Source organism: Anas platyrhynchos, chromosome 2, assembly GCF_047663525.1.
Source record: "Anas platyrhynchos isolate ZD024472 breed Pekin duck chromosome 2, IASCAAS_PekinDuck_T2T, whole genome shotgun sequence".
Taxonomy (NCBI): Eukaryota; Metazoa; Chordata; class Aves; order Anseriformes; family Anatidae; genus Anas; species Anas platyrhynchos.
Genome location: NC_092588.1, coordinates 99,881,833 through 99,897,140, shown reverse-complemented (window position 1 = coordinate 99,897,140; position 15,308 = coordinate 99,881,833). Strand labels below are relative to the sequence as shown.

The 15,308-nt window shown below is 40.0% G+C and overlaps 1 protein-coding gene across 7 annotated transcripts in view; it reads right to left on the bottom strand.

The window, feature by feature from the left end:
* Nucleotides 1–15,308, bottom strand: part of POU6F2 (POU class 6 homeobox 2) — a 323,051-nt gene that overhangs the window by 223,649 nt on the left and 84,094 nt on the right. The window contains exon 1 of one of the 7 annotated variants that reach the window (XM_021269146.4): nucleotides 1,657–1,752. The exons of 5 other annotated variants lie outside the window; for them this stretch is intronic. The gene's annotated coding sequence lies outside the window, so the exon portion shown is untranslated. Of the gene's footprint in view, nucleotides 1–1,656; nucleotides 1,753–15,308 lie in introns of those variants that run through there. One more of the 7 variants, XM_021269145.4, reaches the window with a different exon arrangement.

Below are 15,308 nucleotides of genomic sequence, written 5' to 3'. Positions count from 1 at the left end.
ATTTCAATGTCACTACAATTTTATGTAGAGAAAAGACACTTTAAGATTATTTTTTTCTACGGAGGATTTTATGGATCCCTCTGAGCCCTGTTCAATTCAGCTTGATCCAAATACACCTGAGAGTCAAAAAACAAACAAACAAACAAAAAAAAAACAACAAACACACAACTGCAGTAAAACAAGTGCTGAGTAGCTACCATCTCTGACTCTGCAGGCACTTTTGCACAGGCTTTCTTTTATCCTGGAACTGACACAGCCGACAGAGAAGCTGCAGGGTGGCAAGGGGACAGGAGCCCCCATTAGCATTGCTCCCATCTCACGTGATGCAGGAAGCTGCAATTTCTCTCTTCCCTGCCCATACAGAACCTGCCATACCATAGGCTCTGTAGTTCCTGCTCCGGTCAGTGAAATTACTCACATCAATAAGGTATGAACACACAAAAATATTCCTGAAATCAAGAACCTATGGTATTCACTGTGAGAGAAGTGTGACACGCAGATAATTAAAAGTTCACCTGTCCTATCAGCCCATCTATATTTCACCATGTCAATAGACTTAAAGACCCATTGGAGGAAGAACAATACAAGCGAGAAATATAGCCGAGGCCATTAAGCACAAAATTTCTAAAATAGTCTTGGCAGATCGTCATGGCTTTATCTTACACACTCTGTCATCCCAAGTTTTTCAGGCTTTCACTTGAAGGATTAAGACTTTCTCCTGAGACGTGTCAGGCCAGGCTCCCATGAATTCCAATTGCAATGCTAGGGACTAGATGGGACTTGGGATAATTTATTATGAAGCCAGCTTCACAGGCCTTTGATAATTTATTATAGATCTCTCAACCCTGCTTAAAGAGCTGTCCTTGATCAGCCAATTGTCTAAGTTAAGGGAGAAAAAACTCAATCCTAGACTGCATAAGTAAGCTATAATAAGAACTAAACACTTCATGGACACAAAGAGATAAAGACAGCACAGAAACCTCACTCAGCTGGCTGCACTATTTAAAATGTCTCCAGCGACCACAATATATCACTGTAGTGTAACTAAGACATTTAATTCAATTTCTCTGTTACTGTGTTACACGTAACAAAAGTGATCAAGAAATATTAATGTGAAGGTTGAATGTAAATTTTAAGCTAGATCCCCATTTAAAATGTACAATTATTCTAGTGAATAGGCACAAATTTGAGACAAAGGTTGCCATTATTCCTGCATCCTGTGAAGTTTAGAAAAAGTTAACTGACAAAAATTTTGAGCAGTTTTTGGACAGAAATCTTGTTTGCTGATCATTAAAAAATTCAAAGGAAACCTGCAAATGTAGGCTTGTATTTTTAAGGAATAGATTTGGGGATTTCGTAAAACAAATTAAAATCTCTGATGCTTGGGAACCCAGAAATTAAAGAGTAATTAAAATCTTTAATTTCTACTTTCTGAAAAGTAAAGGAAAAGGTGTATCAAGTAAACAAAAAGCTTTTTATTTCTTTAAGACATTTTAAAGACTTGCAATGAGTAATGAAATAGAGGAGCATTTACGATTTCTAATAATGCAGCAAGAAATTGATACTGGGAGATATCCACATAGTCTATTCACTTTAAGTTGAGCTGGCTTAATTTTTCTTGGTGAGAAAATACCATAGCAAGTCAAGGTCTCTTACCAAAAAACCTGCAGCCTTACATCTCACAGAAAAGCCTTGAATTCCTTGCTGCAAGTGAGAGCAGACTCTCTAAAACTACAGGCATGTGAATCCACTCTGAAACATCTGAAATTCATCTCAAAATTTACTCCTGCTTTAACAGATTTTACAGGTGCTACAAGCATCCAAATCACCCATGTGCAACTGCTGAAGAACTTTTATGAATTTTACTCCAACCACTGTGTAGAAAGACAAGAGAAAGCTTTCACATGCATGCTTTCTGTTGATATCACAAGAAAATAACACAGCAGCATGTTTGGCACTCACACGCTTTACATTCTGCATCAGGGCATTGCATGAAACCATCGCTCAGCTGTAGGACTTTTAGATCAATTTAGTAAGAGAGGAGTGCACCTGAAATGGGAGGGGTGAAAAAAGCACCTGTATGAGAAGGCCCTGACACATTGCTGCCCTCACAGTGGGGTGATCTTCCCTGATGCAGTTCAAAGGCCTGGCCACTGCTCTTTTTCTGAAGATGCAGCAGCTGTGTCCTGCTCTTTTCCCAAGCCACACAGGTTGCCAGTTATGTTATGGGATTACATCTCCCTCCTGACATTCCAGCTGTCAGTGGGGTTCTTTAACCCCTGAAATGAGCTTTTAGTGTTCACACTGAGACTTCAGACATATGAGTCTGCTGGGAATTGTCATGATGGGCAATTAGCTGTAGGCTTCAGAATAGGGTAATATTTTCCAAGCATTTCGCATTTCCAGTTCAGATGTATACACTGTTGATGAGCCAGTATTTCATGACAAGGGAGTGGAGAAGGTGGATCAGCACCATCACCACGTCCCACAGAGCGGCAGACTGCGAGAGCGCAATTACTGTGCACAGGTATCTCTGCTCCTTTCCTACTGGGGCAATGTCTTTCTGCTAATAACCTTGGAAAAACTCATATTCCACTCAGAAGAAACCTGTCTGCTTCTGTAATGTTGCCAGAAGTGCAAGTAAGCAGCTGAGATCTTTTCTGACTCTCTCCCCCCTGCGACTAGGTTCCTGCGTACATTGAAGTTCTTTCTCCCTCCCTCCCTCCTTACATCTTCTTCCCTAGGCTTGTGAATTAAAGGAAGGCTCCGTGGAGGTGCGATAACTTCCCTCAGAGTCCCTAGGCTGCATACAGCACAGCAAATCTTGCCATTGCGGCTGGGCTGCCACAGGCAACAGCAATCCATCCACCAGCAATATCTATACCAAACTTGGGTGGAAAGCTTTTATTATACAACTGTAACATTGGAAAAAAAAAAATGTAAAAAAAAAAAGTAAGCAAACAGCAAACACAGCTCCTCCTTGCTCCCCCCAAAAAACAAGGCGCACGGAAGCCTTTTGCTGCCGCTCATGACCAGCAGTGCCAGCCCTCGGCAGCCAGCAGGTACACAAAGCAGCAACACCCACCATCAAACTGTCAAATAGCTATAACCTCTGAGGCAACACACAGATCACAGCACACAAAATCGGCATCTAGGAGACGAGGAGCTGTAGGAGCAACGGGGGAGAAGTGAGTGTGAGCGCAGAGAGGCGCAAACGCCTTCCCTGACACCACAAACGCTGCAGAAACACAGGGCTGGTGGTGTTGTGACTGAGAGCTGCCAGTAAGCTATGCTTGCCACAAACCCAGGCTCCTTTCCTACTTCGGAAAACATCATCAGGTTTGCAGTCAGCCTAAAAGCAAAGCCCAGCTCCTAGGTCAGATGGGAGAGCTTGGCAGCATTAAGAACAAGTCTCCCCTGCAAATATTCTGGAGCTATTTGCTCAGATATTTCAGGAACTTGTTAGGTGTTTGTTTTCAGCATACATGGCAATTATTCCAGCTAGTTGAGGATTTCGTAATGTAAAATCTTTGGGATTCTGACATACCAATGAAAGGCCAACAGCTAAACTACAGATGGAAAGCTAGAACTCAATAAAAATGATTCCTGAAATGAAGACTATTTTCAAGGGATATTAGCAGAAAACCTCTTAATTGCTGCCTTTATTGGTATTTTTCCCCTCTGAACCGCAGCCACCATGTGACAACAGGCAATACCCTACGTATGCCAGATATGCTATGCACCGGAAGGCATGGCCTTAATTCTCCTTTCCTAATACATTTCCCTTGCTTGAAAGTCGTTAACACTCCATATTCTGTTGTTTGGGCTTGCATGCTAGCAAAAACCTCCTGCAGCTGATCCAGACTGGCACATCCCTCTGCTGACCAGGCTCCCATTGCCGGAATAACTTTTTTTTATTATTATTTATAAGAGATCATGGTGCAGGCACAACACAAGGGACCCAATGCCCCAGACAAAACCAGGATTTGCACTGCAGGGGGACTGCTGCTCACTCACACATTTCTGACAATGAAGAGGTTAAAGCTCTGCCACTGGTTTCTGGAGTGAGGAGAATTGTCAACAAAAATAAAAAAAAATTATGTTAGAAGCAGATGGAGCGAATAATTTCCCAACCTTTGCTACATAAACACAGAGTCTAAAGGCTTCAGGCGACTTTTACCCTGGACTCTGTTTTTGTCAGATCAATGACAAGTCACGTTAACAGCGGTGTTTAATTCTATCAATATGTGACCAATTGTGTTAGATTGTTTGGCCATTGATTTCACTTAGTGCTACAGTTGAGCTTTGAAAGGAACTGCTTCCCCTGCATTACCTCACACAGTGACAAATGCCTCGCGCCGACTTTCTGTCTAGCATGCGCGAAAGCCTTACTTAAAAAAAAAAATAAAATAAAAAATAAAAAAATAAAAAGCCAGACTGCTTCCATGCCAGAGAAATTCAGCATAATAGCAATATTTGTATTATTATTTATTTATCTCCTGAACCGCCGGGCCATCCCATGCAATCCTATTTAGGTTTTAAAGAGAACGATCACAGAAACAGCTGAGCAGACAGTAAGATGGACAGCACTTTGGCTGCATGAAAATAATAAGGTGGACCTGGGAAGCTGTATGATGGAGGAAAACAAACTGAAAAGGCTAATTCCTTTCATATCTACTGTGAATATGGGCTTCATCCTGAATCTTCTGCTTCAGTTTCTAGCACTGCTTGCTCAGACAAAGTCACCTGGTGCTCAATGAGAGCTGTGACCAGTGATGACTTAATGGTGGTGGTCCTTGCTGGATTTCATTTGCTACCCTGCAACAAATTCTTAATAGGGATTCACAGAAGGTCCATATGTCTGCCACAATACATATGGCTCTCAGCCTGAGGCTTGAAGAAGAAATTCAGGATTTGCCTACCTCTGTTCCTGCACAATGAAGGTGTTTTTATGAAAATACCTATTAAACTGAGACTACAAAAAAAAAAAAAAAAAAAAAAAAAAGCCACTGAAAATCATATAAATATTATATTTTGATGTGGTATTCTTCCTCCTGGAATTCTCCAAAACCAGAGAGTTTTCATATGACAATCATAGTCCAGAAATCCTCAGGTTCTTACTAGGAACAGGATAAACCACTACACGTAAGACAAGGCAGAATTTAGCTCAAGCCTCTTTTGATAAACCCCTCTTATTTAAAGTAAGTGACATAACAGCAAGATAATATTGATGTGACTGGGGCCTATGTTTCTTAAATTAATATTGTCCCTTTCAAGAAACATGATGTTGCAGCCAGGTATCAGGCTTACCATTTCACAGCAGTCTACCCAAATTTGCTCCCACTGTCCTCAAACCAGTAAAAGGGAACCCTGTGACAGAAAGCCTGGCTCTTCACAGGACCTTAGTGACAACATCTAACTTGAAATAATCCCGTCTGCATCTCTGTCCTGAGTCATCTTAGTGAATAAAACCATCTTGAATCTCTTAAACCCTAACACATACTTTTTTATTTAACTGTCTTTTGTTAGATTTTCTTGCCATTTAGAGGTGAAATAACGTGAGCAAGTCTTGCAGTTTCCTGATACCTATTCACCATTTCCAGAGGAATTCCTAGGGAATGAGAGATGAGACATCCCAAGGCCCCATGGGGAGCTCACAGGCATTTGCACAGGGAGTTAAGAGCCAGCCAGCACACTGGGCTGGGGACCACCTCCCCTTGGTGGGCAGCTGCTTCACACCTCTGCTGCTCACGCTGTTGTGATGGCACTCTGCGTGCCACCAGCACCAGGATGTAGGCAAGTGCAAGAACATAATACACAAATCCATTTACTGCTCTCCTGATTCACATGGCTACCACTGAAACTGTCAAACAAGATATTCCCCAAAATTAGGAGTTAGACTAGAAGTCTTGAAGAGCCAAAAAAAAAAAAAACAAAAAAAAAAAAACAAAAAACACAGTTTTTACAATAGTACTGAATGACCAATTCTTTGCCTTTTCCGACCATTTAGACAATATTTTCTGGCATTTCTCCCCAGGAATAGAAATATACTTTAATTTTCCATGTGAGATTCTTCTGCAAACCTAAGAAATGCTTCTACATAACAACACACACACACACACAAAAACAAAAACAAAAGCAAAACAAGCCCAGACAATTATAAAATTTATAATATTATTATAACTCTTAACTAGCTTATTTAACTCTGATTCTTGCTTCCTGTTCTGCCCAAAACCATACTGCAGAAGATTTCTATGGCATTTACCATCCATCTTGAGGAATAAGTATAGCCTGGATGACAATAATGTTAAACTAGAAAAACAAACTCAACACAAGTTCTCTGGATGATTTATCCACGCCCTTCATGTGGCCACAATGCCTGATTTTTTGAGTCAGAAAAACACTACAGAAAGCTACTAAGATGGTGAAATACAATTAATTTTACCTGTCTTCCTGAAGGAAGGAGGCTTGTTTATTTACTTGTGCTGGATTGCCAGGCAAGGATCTACCAAAAAGCCCAGGATGGAATTGTATCGATAACTTGTGTCATCAAGGAAAGCTTTGGTGGGACTTGTCATTTCAATAATCTCATATTTTGATTAAAAATCTATTTTTGTTTACTTTCACTGGATCTTTATAAGCATGTTATGAAATTGTTGATTTACCTGTGATAAGCTTGTTCTTTAAATGATATTGCTATAAAATACTTACCAGGAAAAAAAAAAAAAAAAGAGCATCAAAAAAAAAGAAGAAGAAGAAGAAGAAGAAGAAGAAGAAGAAGAAGAAGAAGAAGAAGAAAAGAAGTACTGCTAGCTGGTTTAAAATCAAAGCAGAAACTAACAGTGTTTTTGAGGAAGAGAAAGAAGAACCACGAAACCCTGATCAAATCTACAGGTAACTATTGGTGTAAACCTGTTCTGAATAAGATACATGCCAAATACTCTAAAAGCTGAGGTTGAAGAAAGAGGGGATTTATAAACCTCTGAAGTCTCTCAGGAAGGTTCTCCACTTATCTTAAAACCAAAGCAAAGGTATGCATCTGAAACACTGCAACTACCTTAACTGAAAGAAATATACAAATATATACATTCCCAAAAGGACTCAGCTCTGCTCTCTCATTGACCTGCACGTCATTATTAAAGATGGGGAAATTGGATCTCCAACCTGACCTGAATCCAGCTCCATGAATTTGGCAGGGAAAACTTCCATCGACTTTACCCCTAAACAAGTTTCTGATCTAACAGCATTTGTTTCCAAATGTAAAAGGGAGGAAAAGCGCACTTATCCACATCCATTGCACCACTGCTGTATGTGAAATACAGCGGAGAGTTTAATATGAGTTTATTTCCCACCCTCTCCTTCCTCCTGAGCCACACTCTGCTTGAGAAGGATGGAGGACAGCACCTACGGGCCACCCTTAATTAAGATGGTCAGGAGGTACACACGTATTAAAACAGCACAGGCAGCGCGCAGTTTCCTAAAGCCTTTAGCCCTTGTGTGCCTTTACAGCACTCAGCTTATCAATTTACTTGCAAATGGCTCCCTGAAGTATTAACCCAGGTTAATTATTCGTCAAATATGATTATGCAGTGGTAATGTAAAAAATCGGAAATGCGGGATGGAATTTTTCACTCCAGCGGTTTGGCAATTGTGGCAGCTGGTGGAGAAGCTGGAGTAATTACCAGCCCATTCCAGCTGGTGGATCAGCACTCTGGTCTGGGGCGGGTGGGGGGGAGAAAAAGCAATAAAGAACCAGAGGAGCGGGAATATGAGCCGTGCCAATCGACGTGGGGAAAATTTCACAGCTGCTGGTGGTGATAAATGAGAGACGGTGGCCCTACTTCTAATCAATACATGTAAATGCTACTCATTACAGCTTTTATACACACTTCTCAATTAGCCTTTCCTCCCACTGGTAACAAGGAATGTCATGCTTTCTGGACTGTGAAAGTGGTTCAGCAGTAAGTTCACCTGCATCGGTGAGAGGCAGTAACAATGCTCACAGCTCAGCCTGGCAGCAGGTGGTAGCAGTGGAAGTCTAAATTCCTCCTGTAATGTGAACTAAATGAAATCCCAAGTGTTGTCATTTAATTAAATGTTTTTTTAAATACCATTTCCTCTTTCTTACAGCTAGAATAACCCAGCCTCAGACACACTCCTTTGCCTCCCCTTAGTCCTTCAACAGGCATAGGGGAGGCTCAAGGAAACATTTGGACCTGTAAGACCAGCTAAGTTTGCCCTGAAAAAAAAAAAAAAAAAAAAACACAAAAAAAAGCAGGTTAAACATGAGTCTTAATACACTTTTATTACACCATAATAAAGATTTTTTTTTGCAGAATTAAAAGTCTCCCTGTTTCATTTTATATTTGTCAAAGAGGTCAGCTGTCCCCCTTATATTTTCTCCCGTGTGCTGTTTAAAAGGGGAATGCAAGTGGGACAGCCACACACAACAGTACCTCCTTGCTCTGCAGAAGGCCAAGTCATCACTGTCCACTGCTGCCTGGGAGCACTGAGCCCAGCTGTGGCAGAGGAACATCACAGGCTGGCAACAGCCACTCTGCTGTGGATTCCCCTCACAGCTCACTTTGTCCGTAGAACACCATCCTCAATGTGGACCAGCAGAGAACTCAACTCTAAAGGGGAAGGGATCTGTGTGTCCCATCTTGGGCTATCATGAGACTTGTGCCTTTTGAAGAGCCACAAAGTCTGCCTGCTGCTTTATTAATCCTAGAAGCTGTGTTCCCAATAACACTGAAGGAATCGATACATCTGCTGATTTTTTCACAGGAGCCTCGGTCTAGGGACCACACATAGCCTTGACAGTCACCTTGCTTCACTAACACTTATGGTTCCTGAGGCTTTTATAAAGGTCCTATTGTAGGAGTCAAGTGAATATTGAAAATGAGTTTTCTCTTTCTCTGCTTTCCAAAAAAAAAAAACACACACAACCAAACAAAAAACAAAAAACAAAACAAAAAAAAAAAAAAACAAACAAAAAAAAAAACTTTTCATGGTTTTAGAGAATAAAAATGTGAACACAAAGAACCATGGAGCCTCAAAACCCAAGCAGCAAGAAATTACTATTTAAAAGAAGAAAAAAGAATACAATTTTATATTCATGGTTTTGGGAGTTGATGTTCCCAAAGTTATTCAGCTGTTAACACACCCTGCTCATGAGAACCAATACAGAGTGATTATTTTAAGAACATTTTCTTAAGGGTACACAGCCACTATCTATATTTCAAAATGTGGCCACACGTATCCCTCGACTAAGAGAGTAAAACACCCCAGTTTCAGCATCTAAGCCTGATTCATCTATCATCATTGATTGGACTCTTCATGCACATCCAAGAGCAGCATCTGACCCTGCAATTTAACTTACACATGCAACCTTTCCACTTGAAAAATTACCACTGCACTTTGGGTGGAAGAACACATAAAAAAAAGGCCACAGGATGGGATCTTCAATAGATTCTTTAGTAGTTAACTGATTTTTTTTTTAATTATTTTTTATTTTTCACCTTACAGAGAAGTCAGAGGTGAAAAGAATGTTTTTGAGCACCATTAAGTACTATTAACACATATTTTTAATTAATTTGAGACATCTGTTTTATAGACTTCTGAGTGTGACAACAAAACATGCTTTTTAGAGCTTCAGCATTTTGGTTGCTTAGGCATCCAGCTAGAGAGGCAAGACACGTGGCTGGGTGCTTTCCTGAGCACAATGGACTGTACCTTCCTGCAGTAAACACAGTGCAGTTGTGTAAAACAGATTTTTTCCAATCAGAGAAAAAGAATCACTTGATGTATACTAGAAATGTGCCTGATTGAACCAACAGAATGGATTGGGAGTATATGAGATAGTAACTGTTTTAAAGTCTTTCTGCATACAAATTCCATGCTAGATAATTCTAACTCACTTAACTGGTTTGCTTGAATTTGCTTTAAAATATTCACCTTTACTGATGGATTAATAATTCTGAGTACTCTCCAGTCAAATGGTTAATTTGGCCCTTTACAGTATATAAACTATGGAGACTTGTGAAAGCTGTACTGGAAGTGGAGTGTGTGCAACCCCACACACAGACAAGCCCCGAGGCACCCTGTGATTAGGAGCTCCCTGGCAAGAGGTTAGAGCCAGCAATAAGGAGATTCTCTCAAAGCAGGGAGTCCTGCCAAGTCCTCGGTGTCAAGTTGTTATCTAGGGAAGACACTTGCTACTCTGGAGCTCAGTAATTCAGCCGCCTCAGCTAACATTGAGACACTCTTACTCCTCTTGTCACTGGTCTCAGAGAGAACTTCATGTTTAGTAATCACTTTTATGAGTCCAAAATATTAATTCTTTGCAGCAAAACTTAATCCAAGCTTCTGTACTTGCATTAGCAGCTTACCACCTTCAGGAACACAGGCTTTTACCAAGACACAGTCACTCAAAGAAGATCCACCGCTTCTTTCTGTACTGGATGCAGCAATATTTACTTACCACTCTCCCATCTTCACACAATATATCATCAGGTTTTTTTTGTTGTTGTTGTTGTTGTTCTTGTTTTTGTTTTTTGTTTGTTTATTTTAAAATTGGTTTTCATGATACTCTAATTTATGCACAACCAATACATCTTCTGTGTGCATCATGTGAATATAATTATAACTAATTTGTTTCCCTAGGCATATTGATATGGACCTAATTTGTTTCAGAAACTGAGCTGCAATTTCATTATTTATTAAACGTGTATTGTTTTTACATGATGACACATTTCATACTGATAGAAAAATGAGTGAGGAATCTGGAAAACTGCAGAGAGAAACAACAGGTGATGATCTGTAGCAAGATATTTTACATTTTACTCATTTGTTTTAATGTAGTTTTACTTGTAAAAATGAATTGTTTATATTGACAATAAGCTAGCTCTTTTGTTTTGGACACTAAGACATACATTCACCATCATGAGTGGGTGACCACCCACAACTCACTACTTCCTCAGTGATTCTATCAGTGTACTGCCCTAAAAACATGAGAGCCTGGGTTTGTCTCTCTACCTGCTACAAGTCCTGCAGGATATTAGAGAGTGTCATTACTTCTTGTCACTACAAGTCACCAATCCCAATGCTGCTAACTTGCCAATGACACTGTTTCAATTCCAACATGCCCAAGATTTCCACTTCTCTTACCTTTCACATATATTAAAAAGTAAAAAATAATAAAAATTCATCAGTGGAAGCTTTCAGCTTGAAATAATTGTGCCATATCTTAGGGTTTTTCATTAACTCATACATTGAGACTGTAAACACTAAATGTGACTACATCAAAGTTTTTATAACAATTGTACCCACACATTTACCTATGCTATTTATTTTACACGCTAATTCAAATTCATCACAATTAGACTCCAAACAGTTTCACAACCAGTTAGAAATGAGCCTAGGAAAAGAAATTACTTAAATGAACACTTTTTGCAGCTTGGCTGCCTGTACTCAGCAAGGCACACCCCAAGCTGTGCCACCTGATTTGACATCTTTCAGAACCAGGACTCTATACTTGGAGGTGACCCATTTCCTATTAGACTTTCCAAACATCTCATTCTGTAAATGCCACCTTCAGCAAATGCCTACAGAATATTTTACAGTCTCAGTTCTAAAATAGTTTCTTCCCTATGACCACTGAAAACACTGAATACCTTCAGTTTCACTGAGCTGAAAAAGGGTTGATAAAAACCTTAAATATAAACCATTTAGCAAGGTCTGCTGAGTCTACTGTAACTATGCATTTTTATTTCAGACTTTGGCCCTACTCTGATATGTTTTGATCCAAGACACTAATACAGAAGCACCATGGACACGTTCCCATAAACTCATCATAGGGCAAACATCAGTGTTGCTTCTGATTTGGGATATCCTTCCAGTACTCATCAGTTTTGTGGGGATTAGTAGGCCACAGCTGAGCAGTTCTTGCCCCTCTCAAAGGGCTGAAGGATGAAGAGCACCTTGGTAATCTCATAGATTTATGCTGCTATTCTCCTATTGAACACAAATGGTCCCCCTGGAAAATGAAAATCCAGTCTCTTTTTTCCTTGCTTTCAGTAGATTTGTTTTTCTAACAAAAATTATTGAAAGAGAGAAAGAGAGAGAGAGAGAGAGAGAGAGAGAGAGAGAGAGAGAGAGAAAGAAAGAAAGAAAGAAAGAAAGAAAGAAAGAAAGAAAGAAAGAAAGTCAGTTGGTGCCAGAACTGCTAACTCAGCTGTACAATTTTCCCTATTTATATGCATGCTGGAAAAATAAACACTGTTGTATAAATTAAACCAAGACATTTCCCCTGACTGTGAAGAGATCAGATCTGGCTGCAGTTTCCCAGTACTTACAAAAATATACAAACACGAAACCTATCCAACACATAAGTTATTCTAGTATTTGTCATCTGTGCTTGACAGACATAACTACATCCTATTCACTTCCATGTGCCTTAGAGATGTTGAAAAGTCTCCCTTAATTTTCCAATTATTTTCTTGAATTCTCTTCCCCCTTGAACTATCTTGGTATTTTCTAAATTTTCTGGAAAGCTTTCTTTATTTTGTGCTCCCTGCTCTCCAATACATGGTCATGAAGACCATTTGGTTATGAATGACCAATACTGGTCTTTCACCAAACAAATAAATCCTTGAGATTTCCCAAGTTGTTCTGAAGTATGGACATGTTCTGCCTCAAAATGAGTTTAAGTAGTAAGCTTAAATAAGTTTAAATACTAAGTTTAAAATCTGCTTGTTTTACGCAGGTATCAAGACACTGCATTATTTATAACTGTAACTATGTTATTTTATAACTTCTCTGAAGGCTAAATTCTAGCTTGCATGAACACACCACAGGAGTATGGCATCCACGAAGACATGGTGCATGCTGGCTTTTGCAAAAGCTGTTAATGAGTTGTACTGAAATGGTAGCTGTCACTTTGCGTTGGATCAGAGCAATCTGTACTATGTAAGGAAATTAAAAGCTCCCAGTGGCAATGGATCCTGTTTCAGTCATTAGCTGCTAGGGAGTGACAGAGACCATTCAGAGGACCAGCCCCCTGTGAGGTTCTTTGGTCCTCGGGGGATTCACTGCTAATGCTGTTTTATGCCCCACTTCTTTGTGATGCAGAGTGAGCACAAATGAATTGCTATTTAATTTATTTATTTAGGTGCAGCTAACATTGCAGGGCAAACAAAAAACATTGAGGGTAGGGAACAAACACAAAACATCGATGCATTAATCTAACAAAATGGCTACACAAGTCATTTGGTGAATGCCTGTAAAATACCTACTTGGATGCATGTGCAGTAGATACATTATTATACAATGAATATCAAATATATACTTCCTGGTCCTTTGCTTTTTTCCTTTGAAGTAGGTCCACTGAGACTGAATTAGGAAAGCAAAACCTCCATTAAGTCTTATTTCAGTATGAGACATATGGGAGAAATATCTATCTATCTATATTTTAACGGAGAGTCTGAGAATATTTGCTTCAATCTTTGTGTTTCAAAAGAGAACGAATCAGGCAGAAGGACAGAAGGTTACAGATTAGTCCTGGTCATTGCTCAAAGAGTGTGGGTTATAAATAATAAAGGAGAAAAGGGTGAAGGACACTAAAATATAACTTGGGGCCCACAATGGAATAATCAAAGCAATGAATCTAATTTCAGCTTAAAAATACCAAGCAACTTTGGATTGCATGTCTGTGGGCTGCTCTTTTCTGAAATAGAGGAACTGACACACTAACACACATGCTATCCACACATTTTTAAGTTGCTCCATAATAAGAACAACAAACTAGAATGTCTTGCTTTTTAATGTGCTATAGATGACAGAAACATTTGTGTGCATGTGTTTATATATATATACATATTGATAGTCCCTATATATTCTTTAAAAGTTCTATGCTAAGCAGAAAACAGTCAATTGTAAGTAAGTCTAAACATACGTGTGTGTTTGCATGCAATTACAGATACACACCTACACATATGTGCACTATTTTCCTCTTGTTATTAGAGAACTCTTCTTGAAGGGCAATTGGTAGGGCTAATCCTTCCAACCTGTCATATGACAGTTACAGATCTGACATACTTGCAAGATCAGGCATATTAGGTGAAATACTGCAAGGTGCTGAGAGGCAAATATCTTCAATACACAACCCTTCTCCCTTGTGGTGAGAGGGCTCAGCACTGCTAAAGAAGAAGTCGCCCTCTGGCAGGATCATCTTCGAAAGGGTCTTTTGCAAGATTGGTTTTTAGCCAGATAACTCGGTGTCAAAATGAGGCAAGCAAGAAGAGAATCACTCAGTGAGCACCTTTAAAATTATGAAAGGGTCTGAAAGATAATTTTCTCCAGACTCTTGGTTCAGAAGCTTCTAGGCCTGACCCCTGTATCTGTTGCTATAATGGAAAATCTCACTATTCCAGCACGACCAGGATCAGGCCATCTGTTTACCTAAAGTATAAGCTTTCCTAAGGATGGCCACTAACTTTAGAAGATGAAATTTACATGCAATCCTGAGGCTAAGGAGATTTTCCTCCTTCATACATTTTATGAAAATATGCTTAGTACTTCACATGCTCAAGCTAAGTGAAGAGAGACATCCTCGCTCAGGTCACTAGGCCAAAAGAAAAATGAGATTGTCATCAAGCATCTAAAAACTGGGAAACACTTACACCTGGGCCAGAGGGGTGTCACCTCACAACCTTAAAGCAATCAGCAGTGTGATCTTAAAGCCCTGACGCAAAAAAAGCAATCTGAGGCAGCAGAGATGAGACCGTATGGCACAGCAGCAGCTCCAAACAGGGCCCCTCAGTGGGACCTGGATTTCTTGATTCCCTGCGCAGCTCAGATGAGTAGGCAGTGGGCTCCTGTCAGCCCAGTGAGTTCCATGTGGGCAAGATGCATTTTTCTAGGGGATTTTGAAATTTGAAATTTCTACCCCAACAGAGTCATTTCTGGCATAAAGGAAGAAGTAATTGTCCTCAGTTACTACTGGCCTGTCCTGTCTGTACCTGCTAGGACTGTTTTTCTCTCACACCCAGGCTATCCCTCACCAAACCCCCTCTCTGGACTCGGTGTTTCAGGCCATGGTGGCCACAGAATCATGGACAAGCAACGGGGGAAATCCTGCTCAGTCTCTACACCTGAGCTGAACTGCACTGCTGGATGCAAGCTAGACTCTGCCAGTAGTTTAGCTGCCAACTACTAACACAACAGAGTGTGAAAAAGGAGATTTCTCAATAGAGCCAAATTTGGGCAGATTCTAAAAGAGCCACTGAGAGGACACTAGCCTACCAAAT